Below are 14,852 nucleotides of genomic sequence, written 5' to 3' on the forward strand. Positions count from 1 at the left end.
CTTGCATGTCCCTAGTTTATGGCCTGAAAACAGCCCTAGTGAGCATCAGTAATGCAGGGCAGACAGTGTTAAGGTATTCTCCTTGCAGAACCATACTTTTGCATTAACAAGAAGTTACAACACCGTTGACATCTACAGCACAAGCTGTAGAAGCTAGGCATTTATAGGATGGCAGCACCACGTTTCTGATCTACCGAAGTCTTAATGACACTTTTGTAAATCAGAAAATGTGAAAGCTGTATAGAAATGCTTACGGTGACACTGATGCAAACGCTTTACCCACAAATAATGTTTTTTTCAGCTTTTAAACTGGAAAGCACGACAGCCCCACTCCAATCCTTCCACCAAACCCAGAATGGCGTTGCTGAAAACTGGGGGGAGAATATCAGCTTTCCACACTACTTTTCCCCAGATCTCAGAATCAGGCTTTAAATAAATCAAGCTGTACTCTGAAAGGGGTCACATAATCAGTGCTTTGTATGGGACATAAGAACCACAAATGGAACAAGTTACTTACCTGTAAATCTTGTTCCCCTGCATGGGTCTTGCACATGCTCGTGAATATTCCCTGTCAGGCTAAAAAAAATCACTTTAGCTTTATGCTTAAAACTTCTCGCCTCCGCTATAGCCCATCAGTGTCCTTTGTGTCGTACTGCCCCCAGCCAATAACACTCGTCCTCCTAAGATCCACCCCTGGTGGCCATTTTCAAATTTGGTAGTGCACGTAAAGTGGCAGTTTGAACCAAGAAGAGCCAGAGAGGGGAAGGAGGGAGGGTTTGCGTATGAATTCATACAAGACCCATGGTGGAGAACAAGAGTTACAGATAAGTAACTTGTTCCTTCTCCAGCATGTGGTCTTGCATGGATTCACATGCTCATGAATATGATTATACAGCAGTACATATACACAACAATGGGAGGTGGCAAGGCTCACAGAAGCAATACACATATCTCTGCAACAGACTCACCTCAAGCAAACAGGTTGCGTAGCATCGCTTGGCCGAGCCGGACTCCTACCTGGAATTCCTGTCAACAAAGAAGAATTTGGTGAAGGTGTGGGTGGACAGTCATGTAGCAGCTCTGCAGATGTCAATCAGGGGAACACCAGAGTGAAACACTATAGTTGCAACAATGGCTTTGGTGGAATGGGCTCTCAGCCGGCCTGGGAGTGTGCTGTTGGCCACATGATGACAGTGCATGATACAGCCAGAGAGCCAACTGGATGGCCTTTGCATGACCCACAGGCCCAAAATTGACAATTGAGATATCTTGCGAAAGTCTTTAGTGCATGCCACGTAGAACTATAGGGCACATACAAAGTCCAGTGAATGCAACAGCCTTTCAGAAGGCATAGAAGGGTTCGTAAAGAACACCAAATGCTTGTTGAGGTGAAAATTCCGATGGAACCTTTGGCATGAAGGTGGGATGAGTCTGCAGCACCACCTCGGTAGTGTGGAGGACAAATATGGCTGCCTGCAGATGAGCACCTGAATCTCCCCGACCTGCCTGGCTGAGATGATCGCCACTAGGAAAGCTGTCTTCTAAGATAGAAAATTAAGAGAGGCCTGATTCATCGACTCAAACCGAGGGCCCATAAGCCTAGATAGGACTACATTCAGTTCCCAAGCCTGAAGTGACCCTTGAGGAACTCCTTGACAAGCCTGTGCGACCACAGGGAGAACTTGCCTGGAGCCCGTTTGTACCAGGAAATGACAGCTAGATGAACCTTGATGGAGGCGTGCTCCAGGCATGCCTTTGCCAGCGAGAGAAGATACGGGGGAGGCGAGGATCCGTTACCCACAGAGGAGTGATGTTCTGTGCCCTGTTCCACACCATGAAGCACTTCCATGTGTGCCTATAGCAAGACAATGTAGAGGGAGCCCTGGCCTTGGTCAGGATCTTTTTGCATTTCAGTAGCAAGGAATAATGCCCAAATTCTAGGGCTGCAGGAGACAGGGCATGAGGCTCAGTGATGCTGGGTCCTGCTGTGCGTTTGTTTTGTTTTCTCTGGAGAGAAGGTCGAGAAGTGGAGGCATCTGGATGGCTGGAGACACTAACAGATCGAAAAAGTCAGAGTACTAGATCTGCTGCAGACACACCGGCGTGATGAGGATCATTCTTCAATGGCAATGTCTGAATGTGTTGATTACACATAACAGGAGCGGAATCAGGGGGAAGGGATACAAGAGCCCCTCTCAGTTGAATGAGAAAGCATCCCCATGACTCCTCGGCTGAGGATACCTGCTGGCAAAAATCCAGCACTTGGAGGAGCTGGCTGCCATCGTGAAGAGGTTGATCTAGGGAAGACCCCACTCGCTGAAGAGACGCAACACTTGTGTCTGTTGAAGCTCCCACTTGTGAAAGGACCGCAGTTCCTTGCTCAGCAATGATATTCTTGATGCCTGTCAGGTGGAAGGGGACGAGGGACAAGCCTTGAAGAATGGCCTAGCGCCACAAGGACAGGGCTCCCTGCTATAGAGCAGGGGAGCATGTCCCGCCCAGTTTCAGGATATGAAAAGTGGCGATTCCTGTGAAGATCCACACCACCTTCCCATGTAGCCAAGGCTGAAAAAATGTGCAAGTCATTCTCCTCTGGGAGCCAGAGGCCTCTGGCATGATAATGTCCTTTGTGAGACACTCCCCACCCCCCCAATACTCAGTAGTGACCATAGCCTGGGATGGGGGCACCTGGAAAGGAGCTGCTTGACCGACCACCAATGAAGAGCTTGACGGAACGCCTGATTAAGGGCGATTTTGTCTGTCCACGTGCCAGTGACCTGCAGCCACCTGGCGTCTAGGAATTCCTGGAGGGGCCGAATCTGGAACCTCCAAAAGGGAACCAGAGGGATGCAGGAGGACATCATGCCCAACAGGGGCTTGATGGACCGGACTGTTGGGATGGACGCCGCTGTCAGCCTCTGAACCTTCCCCAGAATGGCTTTCACCCTCTCCTTCAAGGGCGATGCCAGACAAGAGATTGTGTTGAGCCTGGCGCGCAGGAACAAAGCGTTGTGTGATGGCACCACGTAGGACTTTGGATAACCGATGGAGAATCTGCACGAAGTATGAAGGTGTATGGTCTCAGTCGTGTGCTGGGTTGCCATTGCTTAAGAGCAGGAAGTAATGGGCCAGTCGTCCAGATAAGGGTAGGCGTGTATTCCCCTGCAGCGTGAGTGCACTGCTACCAGGGCCCAGCATTTAGTGAATACCCTGGGGCCGATTTCAGGCCGAAGGGCTGGGTCTTGAATTGGTACTGCCGCCCGAGGACAACAAAATGCAGGAACCTCCGGTGTCTGCGATGAATGGGGATGTGGAAGCATGTGTCCTCCAGGTCAAGAGTTGCTAGAAAAATATCTTCCTCCAGCTGGTAGAGCACGTGCTGCAACATGACCATCCTGAAATTTTGTGACTTCAGGTACTTGCAGTGGCGCAACACAAAATGTGGGCACACCTGCGAGCAATGCTGAAGGCCCCTTCCCCCAACTTGGCAACAAAGCACGGGTCGTGCTACACTCTGGGCTGGCCTAGATTATCATGCTTGCACAATATGCACGAACATGCTGCTGAAGGAGTGTGCTGCACACTGTACTAGGAGAAAGATATAAATATGTTTTTTAATGCAATATACAGCACAGTTGGAGAAACTTTGCCTAAAAAGGCAGAGTCTTTGCAATTGTTTTGTAGGGTAACACCAATTCAATCCATGCAAGTCACCAACAGTGCACAGGAACATGAATGCTTTGCTATTAAAAATGGCATGCCACATTGAAAACATATCCCACTGGCTGCACAATGTAGACCAGTGTAGACACGTACTAACATTACAGTAAAGCATGCCATGCCAGATTTAGACATACCTAGATTGGTTACAGCAAAATGGCAGTTGAAGCAATAACACTCATCAAGAAGAGAGCACACATTCAAGCCCGGGTCTCTGCGGCTTCTAACAACGCAGCCGAAACTCTTTGAAATCTGCAAGGAACTGGCCAATCCTGTTGCAGTCTCTACCTCTCCTGTTCCCTGCCAGGCTCTTTGTATGGCGCTGGCCTCTCACTTCTCTGCTAATACTCAGGACATCCTGTCCTCTATCTCCTCTTCCTCTCTCCATTCCTCTCTCGGCCCCCCTCTGACAACACCTGACGAGGTTTCTAGAGAAGTCCGATCTATAAAAGTGTTGTCCAAACAGGTGCTCCTTGCTCCTCCACAACTATCAAGGACCATATTGACACCCTTGCTCCAGCCTTGGCAGATTTTTGTAATCACTCTTTTGCCAGTGGACCGTTCCCCTCTTCCCTTAAGCACTCCTTTGTCCACCCACTCCTCAAGAAGCTGTGTGCCGATCCTACCTGCCTGGCAAACTATTGGCCCAATCTCCATCAGCCCTTTCCTGGGCAAAATCTTGGAAAAGCTGGCCATCTCTCAGCTTACTCTCCACACTGAATCTGTTGACTCCATGACCATCAGTTTGGCTTCAGGGCTGCCAGAGGCATGGAAACTGCTTTCCTGAACACCCGTAATCCTCCTTGATCTTTCCTCTACTTTCGCCACAGTCAACCACGCCTGATCAATTGACTACATGAGAACCTGGGCATCACGGATCAGGCCCTGGAGTGGCTGATCTCCTTCCTCTTCAACTGCCCGTCACAGGTCCAACTTGGTCCTTTTCTCTCTGCCACCTCTTTCTCTACCTGTGGCATTCCCTAGGGCTCTATCCTCTCACCCTGGTTTTTCAACCTCTACTTGGCAGCTTTGGCCAACCTGATCTCTACCTTCTCCTCTAACTTTCATTGTTATGCGGGTGACACTTATCTTTCCTTCAGGCTCCTCTCCTCTGTCGCTCATTCCTGACTGTCTATCTGTGATTCAGGATTGGTGCACCTCCAATGATCTCTGCCTTAAGGCCAATAAGACAGAGATCCTTCTCATTGGTACCCCTGCCCTTGCTTTCCCCCTCTCACTCTGGCTACCCACCTTGGGCCCTCTTCCTTTGCCTTCCTTCGACTCCACTCTCTCTTTCTCTACTCACATCTTGGACGTCGCCAATAATTCTCATTATCACCTGCACCTCCTCAAAGCGACTCCTCCCTTTCTCACTTTCCTCCAGAAGCTCATTGTCTCCAGAGCCCTGTTTCTTTCTAGGCTGGACTATGCAACAGCCTCTTTCTCAATCTGCCTTCCTCTACTCTCCGCCCTCTGCAACTAATCCAGAACAGGACTGTGAGACTTATCCTTGGCCTCAAGGTCAGGGATTGTATCTCTCCAGCCCTGAAATCTCTCCACTGGCTCCCGTTGGCTGCAAGTATCAAGTTCAAGACTGTCTGCATCGTCCACAAGGCTTTTTGGGCTGGAGCCCACACTACATCCAATTCTCTCTTCCAAAATACCTTCCTTCTTGGGCCCTTCCAAATCTGAGTTTTGAGCCCATATTTGTGTCCCCATTTGCAATTTGACAGCAGACTAGCTCTCCTCCCATCCGAAATTGTAAATTAGACCAATGTAAATAGGTGACAAAGCTAGAGAATTCTTTGATAGAGCCGAGCCATTGCTGAACAAAGGGGTTTGGGCTTAGCTATCACAGCCAAACATGAGCTGGCATGGCAAAGTGCCCATACATGGCTTCCTGCCTCCCCAAACCACAATACAAAACCATACCTGGCACTCAATCCCTCACAACATAAGACCCTCATCCTGCCCCCCCAGTAGTACACATTATTGAAAGATTTGAAAAAAAACATCACTCAGGTTCTTAAGGAAGCAGCAGAACATCTAGCCAGATCCAAAGAAAAACAAATGCAGTTTGCAGATAGCCACAGAAAGGAAGCTCCAAACTATCAAGTCGGAGACAAGGTCTGGTTGGCATCTAAAAACATTCCTCTGCAAGGGCCACGAGCCTTCCGGCCTCGATACTTGGGACCCTACACCATCAGGGCTGTGATTAATCCTGCTGCCACGAAGTTAGAATTGCCACCTCACATTGGGATCCATCCTGTGTTTCACGTCTCCCTTATAAAACCAATGAAACCGGGTACACTGATTGATACTCCACCGGACCCCGAAATAATAGAGGGGAAACCAGAATTTGAAGTAAAATATATCATGGACTCCAAGATAGTTCAGTCCAAATTGTACTATTTTATAGACTGGAAAAGCTATGGACCTCAAGACCGAATGTGGGAACCCAGGGAGAATATTCATGCTCCACGACTGATCAGGCAGTTGCATCGTGACCATCCAACCAAACCGGGACCAGAAGAAAGACCATCCTTAAGAGGGGCCTTGAGGGGGAGTGCTGTCATGGCCACTCAGGCAGGGACACAGTTGTTGGCCATCCGCCCTTGTATGGGGCACTCCAGAGCCCCTTATGGGGCACAACATGGAGCCAGGTGGGTTTTGTCCTGGTGCCTCTGGGGCACCAGGCTCATTGGGAACGTTCCAGGCCCACTCCGCATGTGCATCTAGTATTAGGTGTGGCAGGGCGTGCCCAGCCAGGCTGCTCGAGGGCATGGCTAAACAGCCCATGGCTATATAAGCCCTGCCCTCACACTGATTCATGCTTTGCATTACTTTACATCTTCATGCAACGTGACGCTCACTGCCGCTTGGACCAGCTTACTTACCTTGTGGAAGCCATCATTCACCATGTAGCCGCATCTGCATGCTCACCTTCTGGAAGCCAGCATTCATCATTGCATTAGCAAACTCACCTTCAGGAAACCAGCCACCCTGATTCCGCACCGCACTCATCATCCAACGCCGCGCCCATCGTCCACGGAGTCGGGCCCTGTAACGAAGCAGAAAGACAAGGTTAGACAATTGAAACTCAGCAGCTGGGGGTCATGCCGCATTGGGACCATGCGTGCATCCTCAGAAGTCACTCACCTGTTGACAGGCCATCGTGAACTCGTTCCCTATTCGCTACGGCTGCCATCTTCATCTTCGCAGCTGTCGGATCACGACATCACCTACACGGCAAAAGAACAAGAGAGACATTAAGGAAAGAACAAAACATTGCCAAACAGATGAAACAAACACTATAAAGCAGGTTGAAAGCAAAATGGACTATACAAACAAAAACACTCACCTGGAGAGAAGTGGATTAGTCACAGCTGGTCTGGACAGACACAGAGGGATCAGTGAAGGAACTCGGTCCTAGTTAAACAAGGACCCCTGCCGGAAGTATCAGGGCGGAGAGCTCATCATTCAAGATAAGCTGGTGAGCATTCTATGGGCAGCACAACCTACGGGAACTACACCCTGGGTGGAAGGGGTCTGGAAGGGAACTCTGGTCACAGACTGGCATACTTACACCTCTTTTACACTTACATAGGAGCAGTCTTGAGCAGCACTACCGCAGTAACTGTACAAGCGCAGAGGGAGTAGCCAGATGAGGGCGAACTAATCCCTGGGAGGGCTGCAACCATGCCCCAATGCCCCCACAGGGACCAGGTGAGCGTAACAACCATAAACTGTTTGTACTGCATGCCACGACAACTGAAATGAAAGCACAGGGACCAGCGGGCAGGCTACCGCCCTTCCAACAATTGCCTAGGGTACTTTCATGTACAGCATTTCCCACATCTGCTGCGGACAACAAGAGGGGCACTCCTGTAGGGCAGCGGATCTGTAAAACAACCTTTGAAAACCATATGCCGCGCTACAGACACTTACCCGCCAAAGGGCATTGTATTGTGCATATACTGCAACGCGCTACTGTGCAGAAGGAAGGTACTTAGAAGTGCGTGGGAACGGTCCTTACGGGAGCATTACAATGACTGCCGCCTATGTAGTTGAGGGCCACCCAATAATTCTGTCTCCCAGCATGTCCCGTATAGTATCCATACAGGTGCTGCCCCTTCTGTACCTGACCTTTCCTGCCGTTCCATCTGTGGCATATGTGAGAACACCATAATAAATTAAAATGAACTAGGAAAGGAAAAAAGGTAAATAAATAAAGCACCTTTCACAGATCAACAACTGAATTGGCAATGCACTCATGCAGGGCGGAAGGTGTGGCAGTGTGGTAAACACTGTAGTTCAATCGGTTAGAAAGGGGGTCTCTGTACAAAGAGGTTTCTTTACGTGTTGCAGATCGTTTTCAAGAGAGTCAGTGCACAACACCTACTACAAAAAAATATCATTATTTTCAAGAAGGGTACCAACCCAATTTAGATGCGGTGTGCAGAAATCGGAATGGCAGGCATAATAAGATGAACGTTACAGCTGTGAAAAATTATTTGCGCTGTCAAACGTCATATTCCCATGGGCGAAGTATGCCATTGGCACATGTCGAACAAAGGCCCAACTACACTTCTTTGCAATGTACTGCGCTGTCTGCATTCATAGACCAAATAGGAAATGACGCTGCCACATTAGTGGCTGCATAATGCGATAGAAACTTATGCAAGACATCGGAAACAAACGCATGAACTGGGCAAGTGCCTCCATCGCGAACGGGTCTGAAACCTGTGTAGCATGTTGTGCAATTTTCACTCTACAATGAACAACAATAATTTCGGCATGATTGCGGTTCACCAAAGAGTCACACAGAGAAACCAAAATCAGGCACTTAATTGTAGCTACTCCATAGCACTACACATGCACATTATATATTGCAAAATGGAGTAGCCACCGCAGTGTTTTCCATTCACTTTCAGTCAATGTATGTCTGAATCCCCTAAAACCTGCAAGCTCTGCCTCATGAAACACAGCCATAACCGCAACCTCTGCATTTCTGTCGACAAATACACTGTGTAGCACAGTCTGTCCGCACACACCACACCCACAAACTTTATAGCCCATCCCTGTAGCCTCTGCAGGCCCATTTCTATGGTCGTGATCTTCAAAAGGGGCATATGTAACACGTGCCACCCTGCAACTACCGCGATATTCACTGACTTTTCGTGCTGTGTGCGCACAGGAGTGGGGGAATAACTTTCAACCAGGGGAGCGACGTCTTTTAGTTGTGGTGGCTCTTGGAGTCTTTGGGGAGATTTTTTTTTTTTTTTTTTAAGTGCTTCCCTACGCCCCTTCATTCACATACTATTGTCTTACCCACTTTTTTGGGTGGAATAAAGAGTATAATACTGTTGGGAGCCCCAGGACTTTGCCAACCCCTCGCATCCCCCAGGAAGAGCATTCGTTTCCTGTAGAAAAAGGAGTTTGACCTGGTGTCGCTCAATTTACAGTTGCATTTTCTGCAATTTAGCATGGTTACCCAGCCCTCTGACATTCCAGCTCATGCATATAACACTTTCATCCGTCATTGTGTCGGAAGTCCATCAGTATTGAAGAGTGGTCCCGAACAGGAACTACAGTACAAGGCCCCAGCCTGAGAGCATGGGGTAACAGTGTCTCAGGTCCCGTCGGGTTGAATAAAGGAACTCGAGTTCCCAGCTGCTTGCCCAGCATTTTTCCAACTAGAACTCCTTTCCCTCCCTACCCCACCACAACCCTCCCCCAATTAGAGAGGGGATCCCCAACCATAACTTAAACCCATTCACAACCAATGGCGACATCGCCTGGGGGGCTTTGCTCCGATCCTGAGCGGCAACACATCCATGTTGGGGTATTGGCTAGGCGTTGTGCATAGTGTGATGACAATACAGGAACAACAATAAGGAGATCAAACGTGCTGGTCAGGTCGGAAGTCAGACGGCCATTTCTATTGAGAGGTCTGTCGTCGAGTTGATCATCCGGGTCCCGACCATACTAGGAAAACTTGACATATATCAGTGAACAGAACTGAAGCTGCTACAGAGGTTATCCTACAGGCCAGTCGGCCATGGAAACTATTGAATAACAATTAAGGGACAGCCTGGAGAGGACCCAGCAGCGGAGCCAGGTACGATTAGCCTGGGAGATGTTCATCAACAAGTTTAAGAGGCCTTCTCAAGTGTGGTATGCAGGCAGAATGAGGGGTTTAGTGTATGGCGCATATCAGACATCCATGATTAGGTTGCTTGTGGAATTATGGAATGTCTATCACCGGAGCAGGATGAAACGATAAGGAAGTCAAATGTGGTCAGCCAGGGAAATGTTTGTCTATGAATATGAAGCTTCCTCAGGGATGGTGAAAAAGTAGGCACTGTTGGAGTGTTCAATCCGGAGTTTAGCTGGGTAATGCATTGAATATTTGACACCCAGGTGTCGTAGTCTTTGCTTGATGGCGAGGAAGGAGTTTCATTCCTGTTGGACAGCTACAGAAAAGTCTGGGTAAAGATTAATCCTGGCAGAGCCCAGGAAGAGGTCTCCCTTGGCACACGCCGCCCGCAGAAGGGACTCCAATCCCGGTAATTCAGGACTCTTGCAATGATAGGACGAGGAGGAGCTCCCAGCCTGGGCTTCGCTGCCAGGGATCAATGGGCCCTCTCAATTGCAAACTGCGGCGGAGAGTTTCGGGAAATCCAGATGGGAGAGTAGGATGCATTCGACAGTCTTCCATGGGACCTTCGATCTTATCTTTCGGGACCCCGGTGATGCATAGATTATTACGCATGGAGCGAGATTCCAGGTCCTCCTGCTTTTTGCTGATATCATGTACCTGCTTGGATAGCGCGCTCACCTCAGCCCAGAGGGTGACAATGTCGTCTTCAGTCCCTCCGACCCGAGTCTCCAGCTCCGCTACCCGGTCGTCCGTTTTCTCCATATGAACTTTGATGGAGCTTATGGTCCCCTTCATATCATCCAGTCTCGTATGTAAAGCTGTGGACCCCTCCCGCATGTATTCCATCATTTTCTGTGATTGTGTTTTCAGAGGGTACAGACACGGATGCCTCCAGCTCTGATTGGGGTTTGCTTGATTTTTATGTTGTTTTCATATACATGTTGATAGAGCTATGCTTCTTGTTGGCTCCCTTGATCATGATCCCACCTGGACCCGTGAGAAGTAGGGTAGGACAGTGCCCAAAGTGCCAATAGAAGCAGAATCGGGCTGAGAAAGTCTGCCCAGGGAAGCGTGATGGATGGCAGGGGCGCTCCGATTATTGCTGCGCTGAGTGATGGTGCGCCAGGTCTGCAGTGTAGGGTTGAAACAACGCGAGGGTGTAGTAGCCATGGAACAGCACGGCAAGTGGTAAGTATGGTGGACACTTACCCCAGGCTGGAGGAGCACCATCCAAAACATCAGATCTCTGGTGATGGTCATAGTGGGGGCAAGCCTGTGCCCCAGAACAGAGTAGGGCCACCCAGGGCCGCAGCGAGGTCAGCCACGACCAGCGTAACCATCCAGGCTCACCACCAAGCGGACTGTAGACTCGCACGTAGGATTTGGTAAGGGGTACTAATATGCGTAGATCACCATCACAAAGTATGATGAATGCCAGGTACACAATGAGTACCTCCACAGAGTGATAGTGTGTAAGTTGTGTGTCACAGAGCATAGCAGGGTGGAGAAGGACAAGTGCAGAGGTGCGGCACCTGTGGTTCAGCATATCAAGCGGCCAGCACAACGGGCCGCCAGCACCTCGGGGCGAGAGGGCACACACTGCGCACCAGATCCTCACAGATGATTGTAGTGGGGGGAGGGCTTGTCCCCAAGAGCAGTGTAGGGTCGACCGGGCAAGCAGTGAGGGCAGTAGCAGCCAGTAAGTCAGTCTCAGTCAGTCTGAGTGGACTGTAGCCTCCAACGTAGGGCAAGATGAAAGATGTTATTGCGAATAGTCCATTAAACAGCAAGTGGTGGGGCGTGGGATGGGCCAACATACGCCAGGGCCCAGTGCTCACACTTCGCAGGAGTGATTTGCTTCAGGGTATTGGGGAGGCAGCTAGAACAGCAAAGGGGCTATGCTGTGCAAGTACCCAGATGGTGTGTAGGGCTCGCTTTACACCACCAGGTGAGGAGTGTCAAAGGCATAGGCCGCTGTGTTAGCTTTGAGGAGAGTCTGCAGGATGTGGGTCTGCTGGGACGCAATCAGTAGAACACTGTAGTGGACAGGGTCGGGCTGTGAGCATAGCGCGTAGTGTAGCTGGGAGCCGAACAGCACTGCGATGTCAAACAGCCTCCCACTCAGCCCCTCTGGCACCCTGGGCATTGATAGCTCAGCGATGGGAGTTATGGAGCAGTGTAACCGCCCAGACTGCAGTGTTCCAAGCAGGGCCCGGTACCTTGTAATGCGGTGGAGGGAATGGTGTCCCCCTGAGCACAGTGTCTCATTGAGAGGTGGCCTGGGTGCAGTATCGCCTCACAGGACTGCGGTGGTGAGATCAGCAAGGGGCCCTGGCCGGCCCGCGGAAGTCCACCGATTATGCAGCGTTGGTATCAGGTAACCAGGAGGGAGTGGCCACATCGCCAAGCGACCCGGACCAACTCACACAGAGAGGGGCTCAGCGCGGGCCACCCACGTAGAAGGCCGCCTCAAGGCACCCTGTCTGCCGTCAACACCGTCCCCTGGTGAGGAGGGTGAAGGTTCCAGAGTCGTAGCCCGGGCAGTGGAGAGCGGGCCAGTCCAAGGCGCACAGCGCCAACCAAGGTCACCCCTCCCCCGCCAGGTCCGGTGCCTCCAGCACCAGCTGTGAAAGTCTTCACTCGTAGTGGAAGCGGGAGGTGGGACGCCACAGCAGGACCATTCCGTATCTGTGACGTGGGAGAAATCTCTGCATCGGTCCACTGTCGGGCCACACCAGTCCTGCAGGAGTCGATCTGCAACTTTTGGAGGGTGGAAAAAGCACCAACGAGGCAGGATATGAACAAAGGATCTTCCCCAATACGGTGCAGCTCACTTAGGCGGCCATGTTGATTGAGTGCAACAGCACCCCCGCCCCAACTGTTTTGCATTTTAAAAGCAGCATTGTAGTACTGTAGATGTATTTAGATAACAGTTCACATATTATCACCATTGATAGTTTTACAGGTGAGTGACTAAATTTAGGTTTAAGGAATATTACGTAGGCATTTGTTAGATTTGCTGGTAATCTCTGTTTTAAAGTAACAGAAGTGTTGTTGCATTCAAACCAACCACTTATTTTCTTAATGTATGCATAAGTGACCTGCAGTGGTTGTGGCAGCAGAGTGGTAGATTATGCCTACTGTTGTGAAGGTTTTCTTGCCAATAGATACTTGCCCATGCTTGAAGCTAGTAAGCTTGTAGTTGTTTTAGGTACCATCTGCGTTATACCTTAAAAGCATTAGTATCAGATATTGGCTATGTGAGTTTATGTATACGGTGGAACGATTGTCTAAATTGCAAAAAGTGCATAACACAGCATGATTTGCATTTCGCAACAGCTGATGAAATGGAATGGATTCACAATTTGGTATTGATGCATACACAAATCGTCCATTAGGGATGTGCTCTCGTGAAATATGGTTGCAGAGAGTGCATGTATGTTTCCATGTCTATGAAATTTGGAAGATTTCATTTTTAGGTATGTTTTTGGTTTCCAGTAAGTACATTACACATTCTTGTGGATCGTCCTGTGTGTTTATGGTGAATTTTATTGTTCCTGTATAATAGTGCAATTCTTGCCTTATTCCACTTGGGGCCCGATTCATGGAACGATTTCCTATGGGATTGTGCCATTACAAAACACTTCCATGGATCAGGCCCAGTGTGGTCAGGATTATTTGAGGGATTTCTATGAAGAACCATCAGTTGCAAACACAACTGGTCTGAGCCGTTCAAGTAAATAATTTGAACAATTGGTGGCAATTGGAAGAGAAGAATGATTGCTACATTTGCATAGAAATTCACACCAGTTGTGTTGGAAAATGTAAATGGACAAGAGGGTTCTGTCTCAATCATTTGCTGGACCTCCACTTGTTTTTTAGAAGAAATGTTTCTCTTTCTATCTTTTGATGGATGTGCAGTTATGTTTGCACTAGACAGTTTTGTGGTTGTACTGCTTGGAGTAGCAGTTTTTTGTTTCTTTGGTTGTATTGTTGTATTAGTTTTGTTTTTATAACTTTAGCTTTTTGAGTAACAGGGTACATATCTAGATGGGGTGTGTAGAGTGTACATAGCCTGTTGTACTCTAGGATGCTAGGAATGTCAGCCTTGACTTTTGTTGCATCCAAATCGACTACGAACGTAAAGTCCTTCGAGTGTACATAGACGTGAAAGTGCTACATAACTCATACCTTCATTAAAGACTGTGCTGCTTGTGGTTTGTGACAGCATATGCAAGAGACAGAATTGTTCTCTGTGTACATACATGTCTTTGAAAAGAAGGAATCGTGCTGCTGAGCGCCCCATTCTTTTAATTGCTGCAAGTTTGTCAAAGTGGATGTTGACAAACTGAATGTTGTCATGTGGATATGTCTGGAAACTAACAACTGTACCAATTGCTCCATTGACTAAACCTTGTTGTACGTCAAGGTTACGTTTAAGAATTACTCTGCAGTTTAGATACAACATTAAAATTTTCTCCAATCCAGATGCGTTGGAGATAGATTTTTCTAAGCTATTCAGTCGTGCTGTTACTTGTTGACACTTGGGGAGTGTCATGCTGTGCACTTCCAGTTTGTTATGAGTTAATATGCAGTGTGGGTTGCATTTATTTTTTTAACATGGCTGCGTTGAATTGACTACAACTTGCTAGGGTTGGCATTAAGGACATGCATTTTATATTTTGTTGAGTTAATTGTTCCATGACATCAGGAGCAGATGTCTTATGCCCATATAGCTCATGAATTAGTCTATTTAAGTTAGATCTTGCATCTTTAGTAAGCAGACCAGTTCTAATGCTTTTTAAAATATTAACATAGGTGAGGTCTGCAGAGTGATGCATGTTTTCAGTTGGTTCTCTGTACTGAAAATGTTGCCAGAGATTTACATTTCCTATGCTGCCGAGTGTGTTGCGGCATTGTGTCCTAATGTTTTGAAAATATGTTAATCTTTTACTGGTGTTAACTGTAG

This window comes from Ambystoma mexicanum, chromosome 6q (genome assembly GCF_040938575.1).
Source record: "Ambystoma mexicanum isolate Mex_15411 chromosome 6q, UKY_AmexF1_1, whole genome shotgun sequence".
Classification (NCBI taxonomy): domain Eukaryota; kingdom Metazoa; phylum Chordata; class Amphibia; order Caudata; family Ambystomatidae; genus Ambystoma; species Ambystoma mexicanum.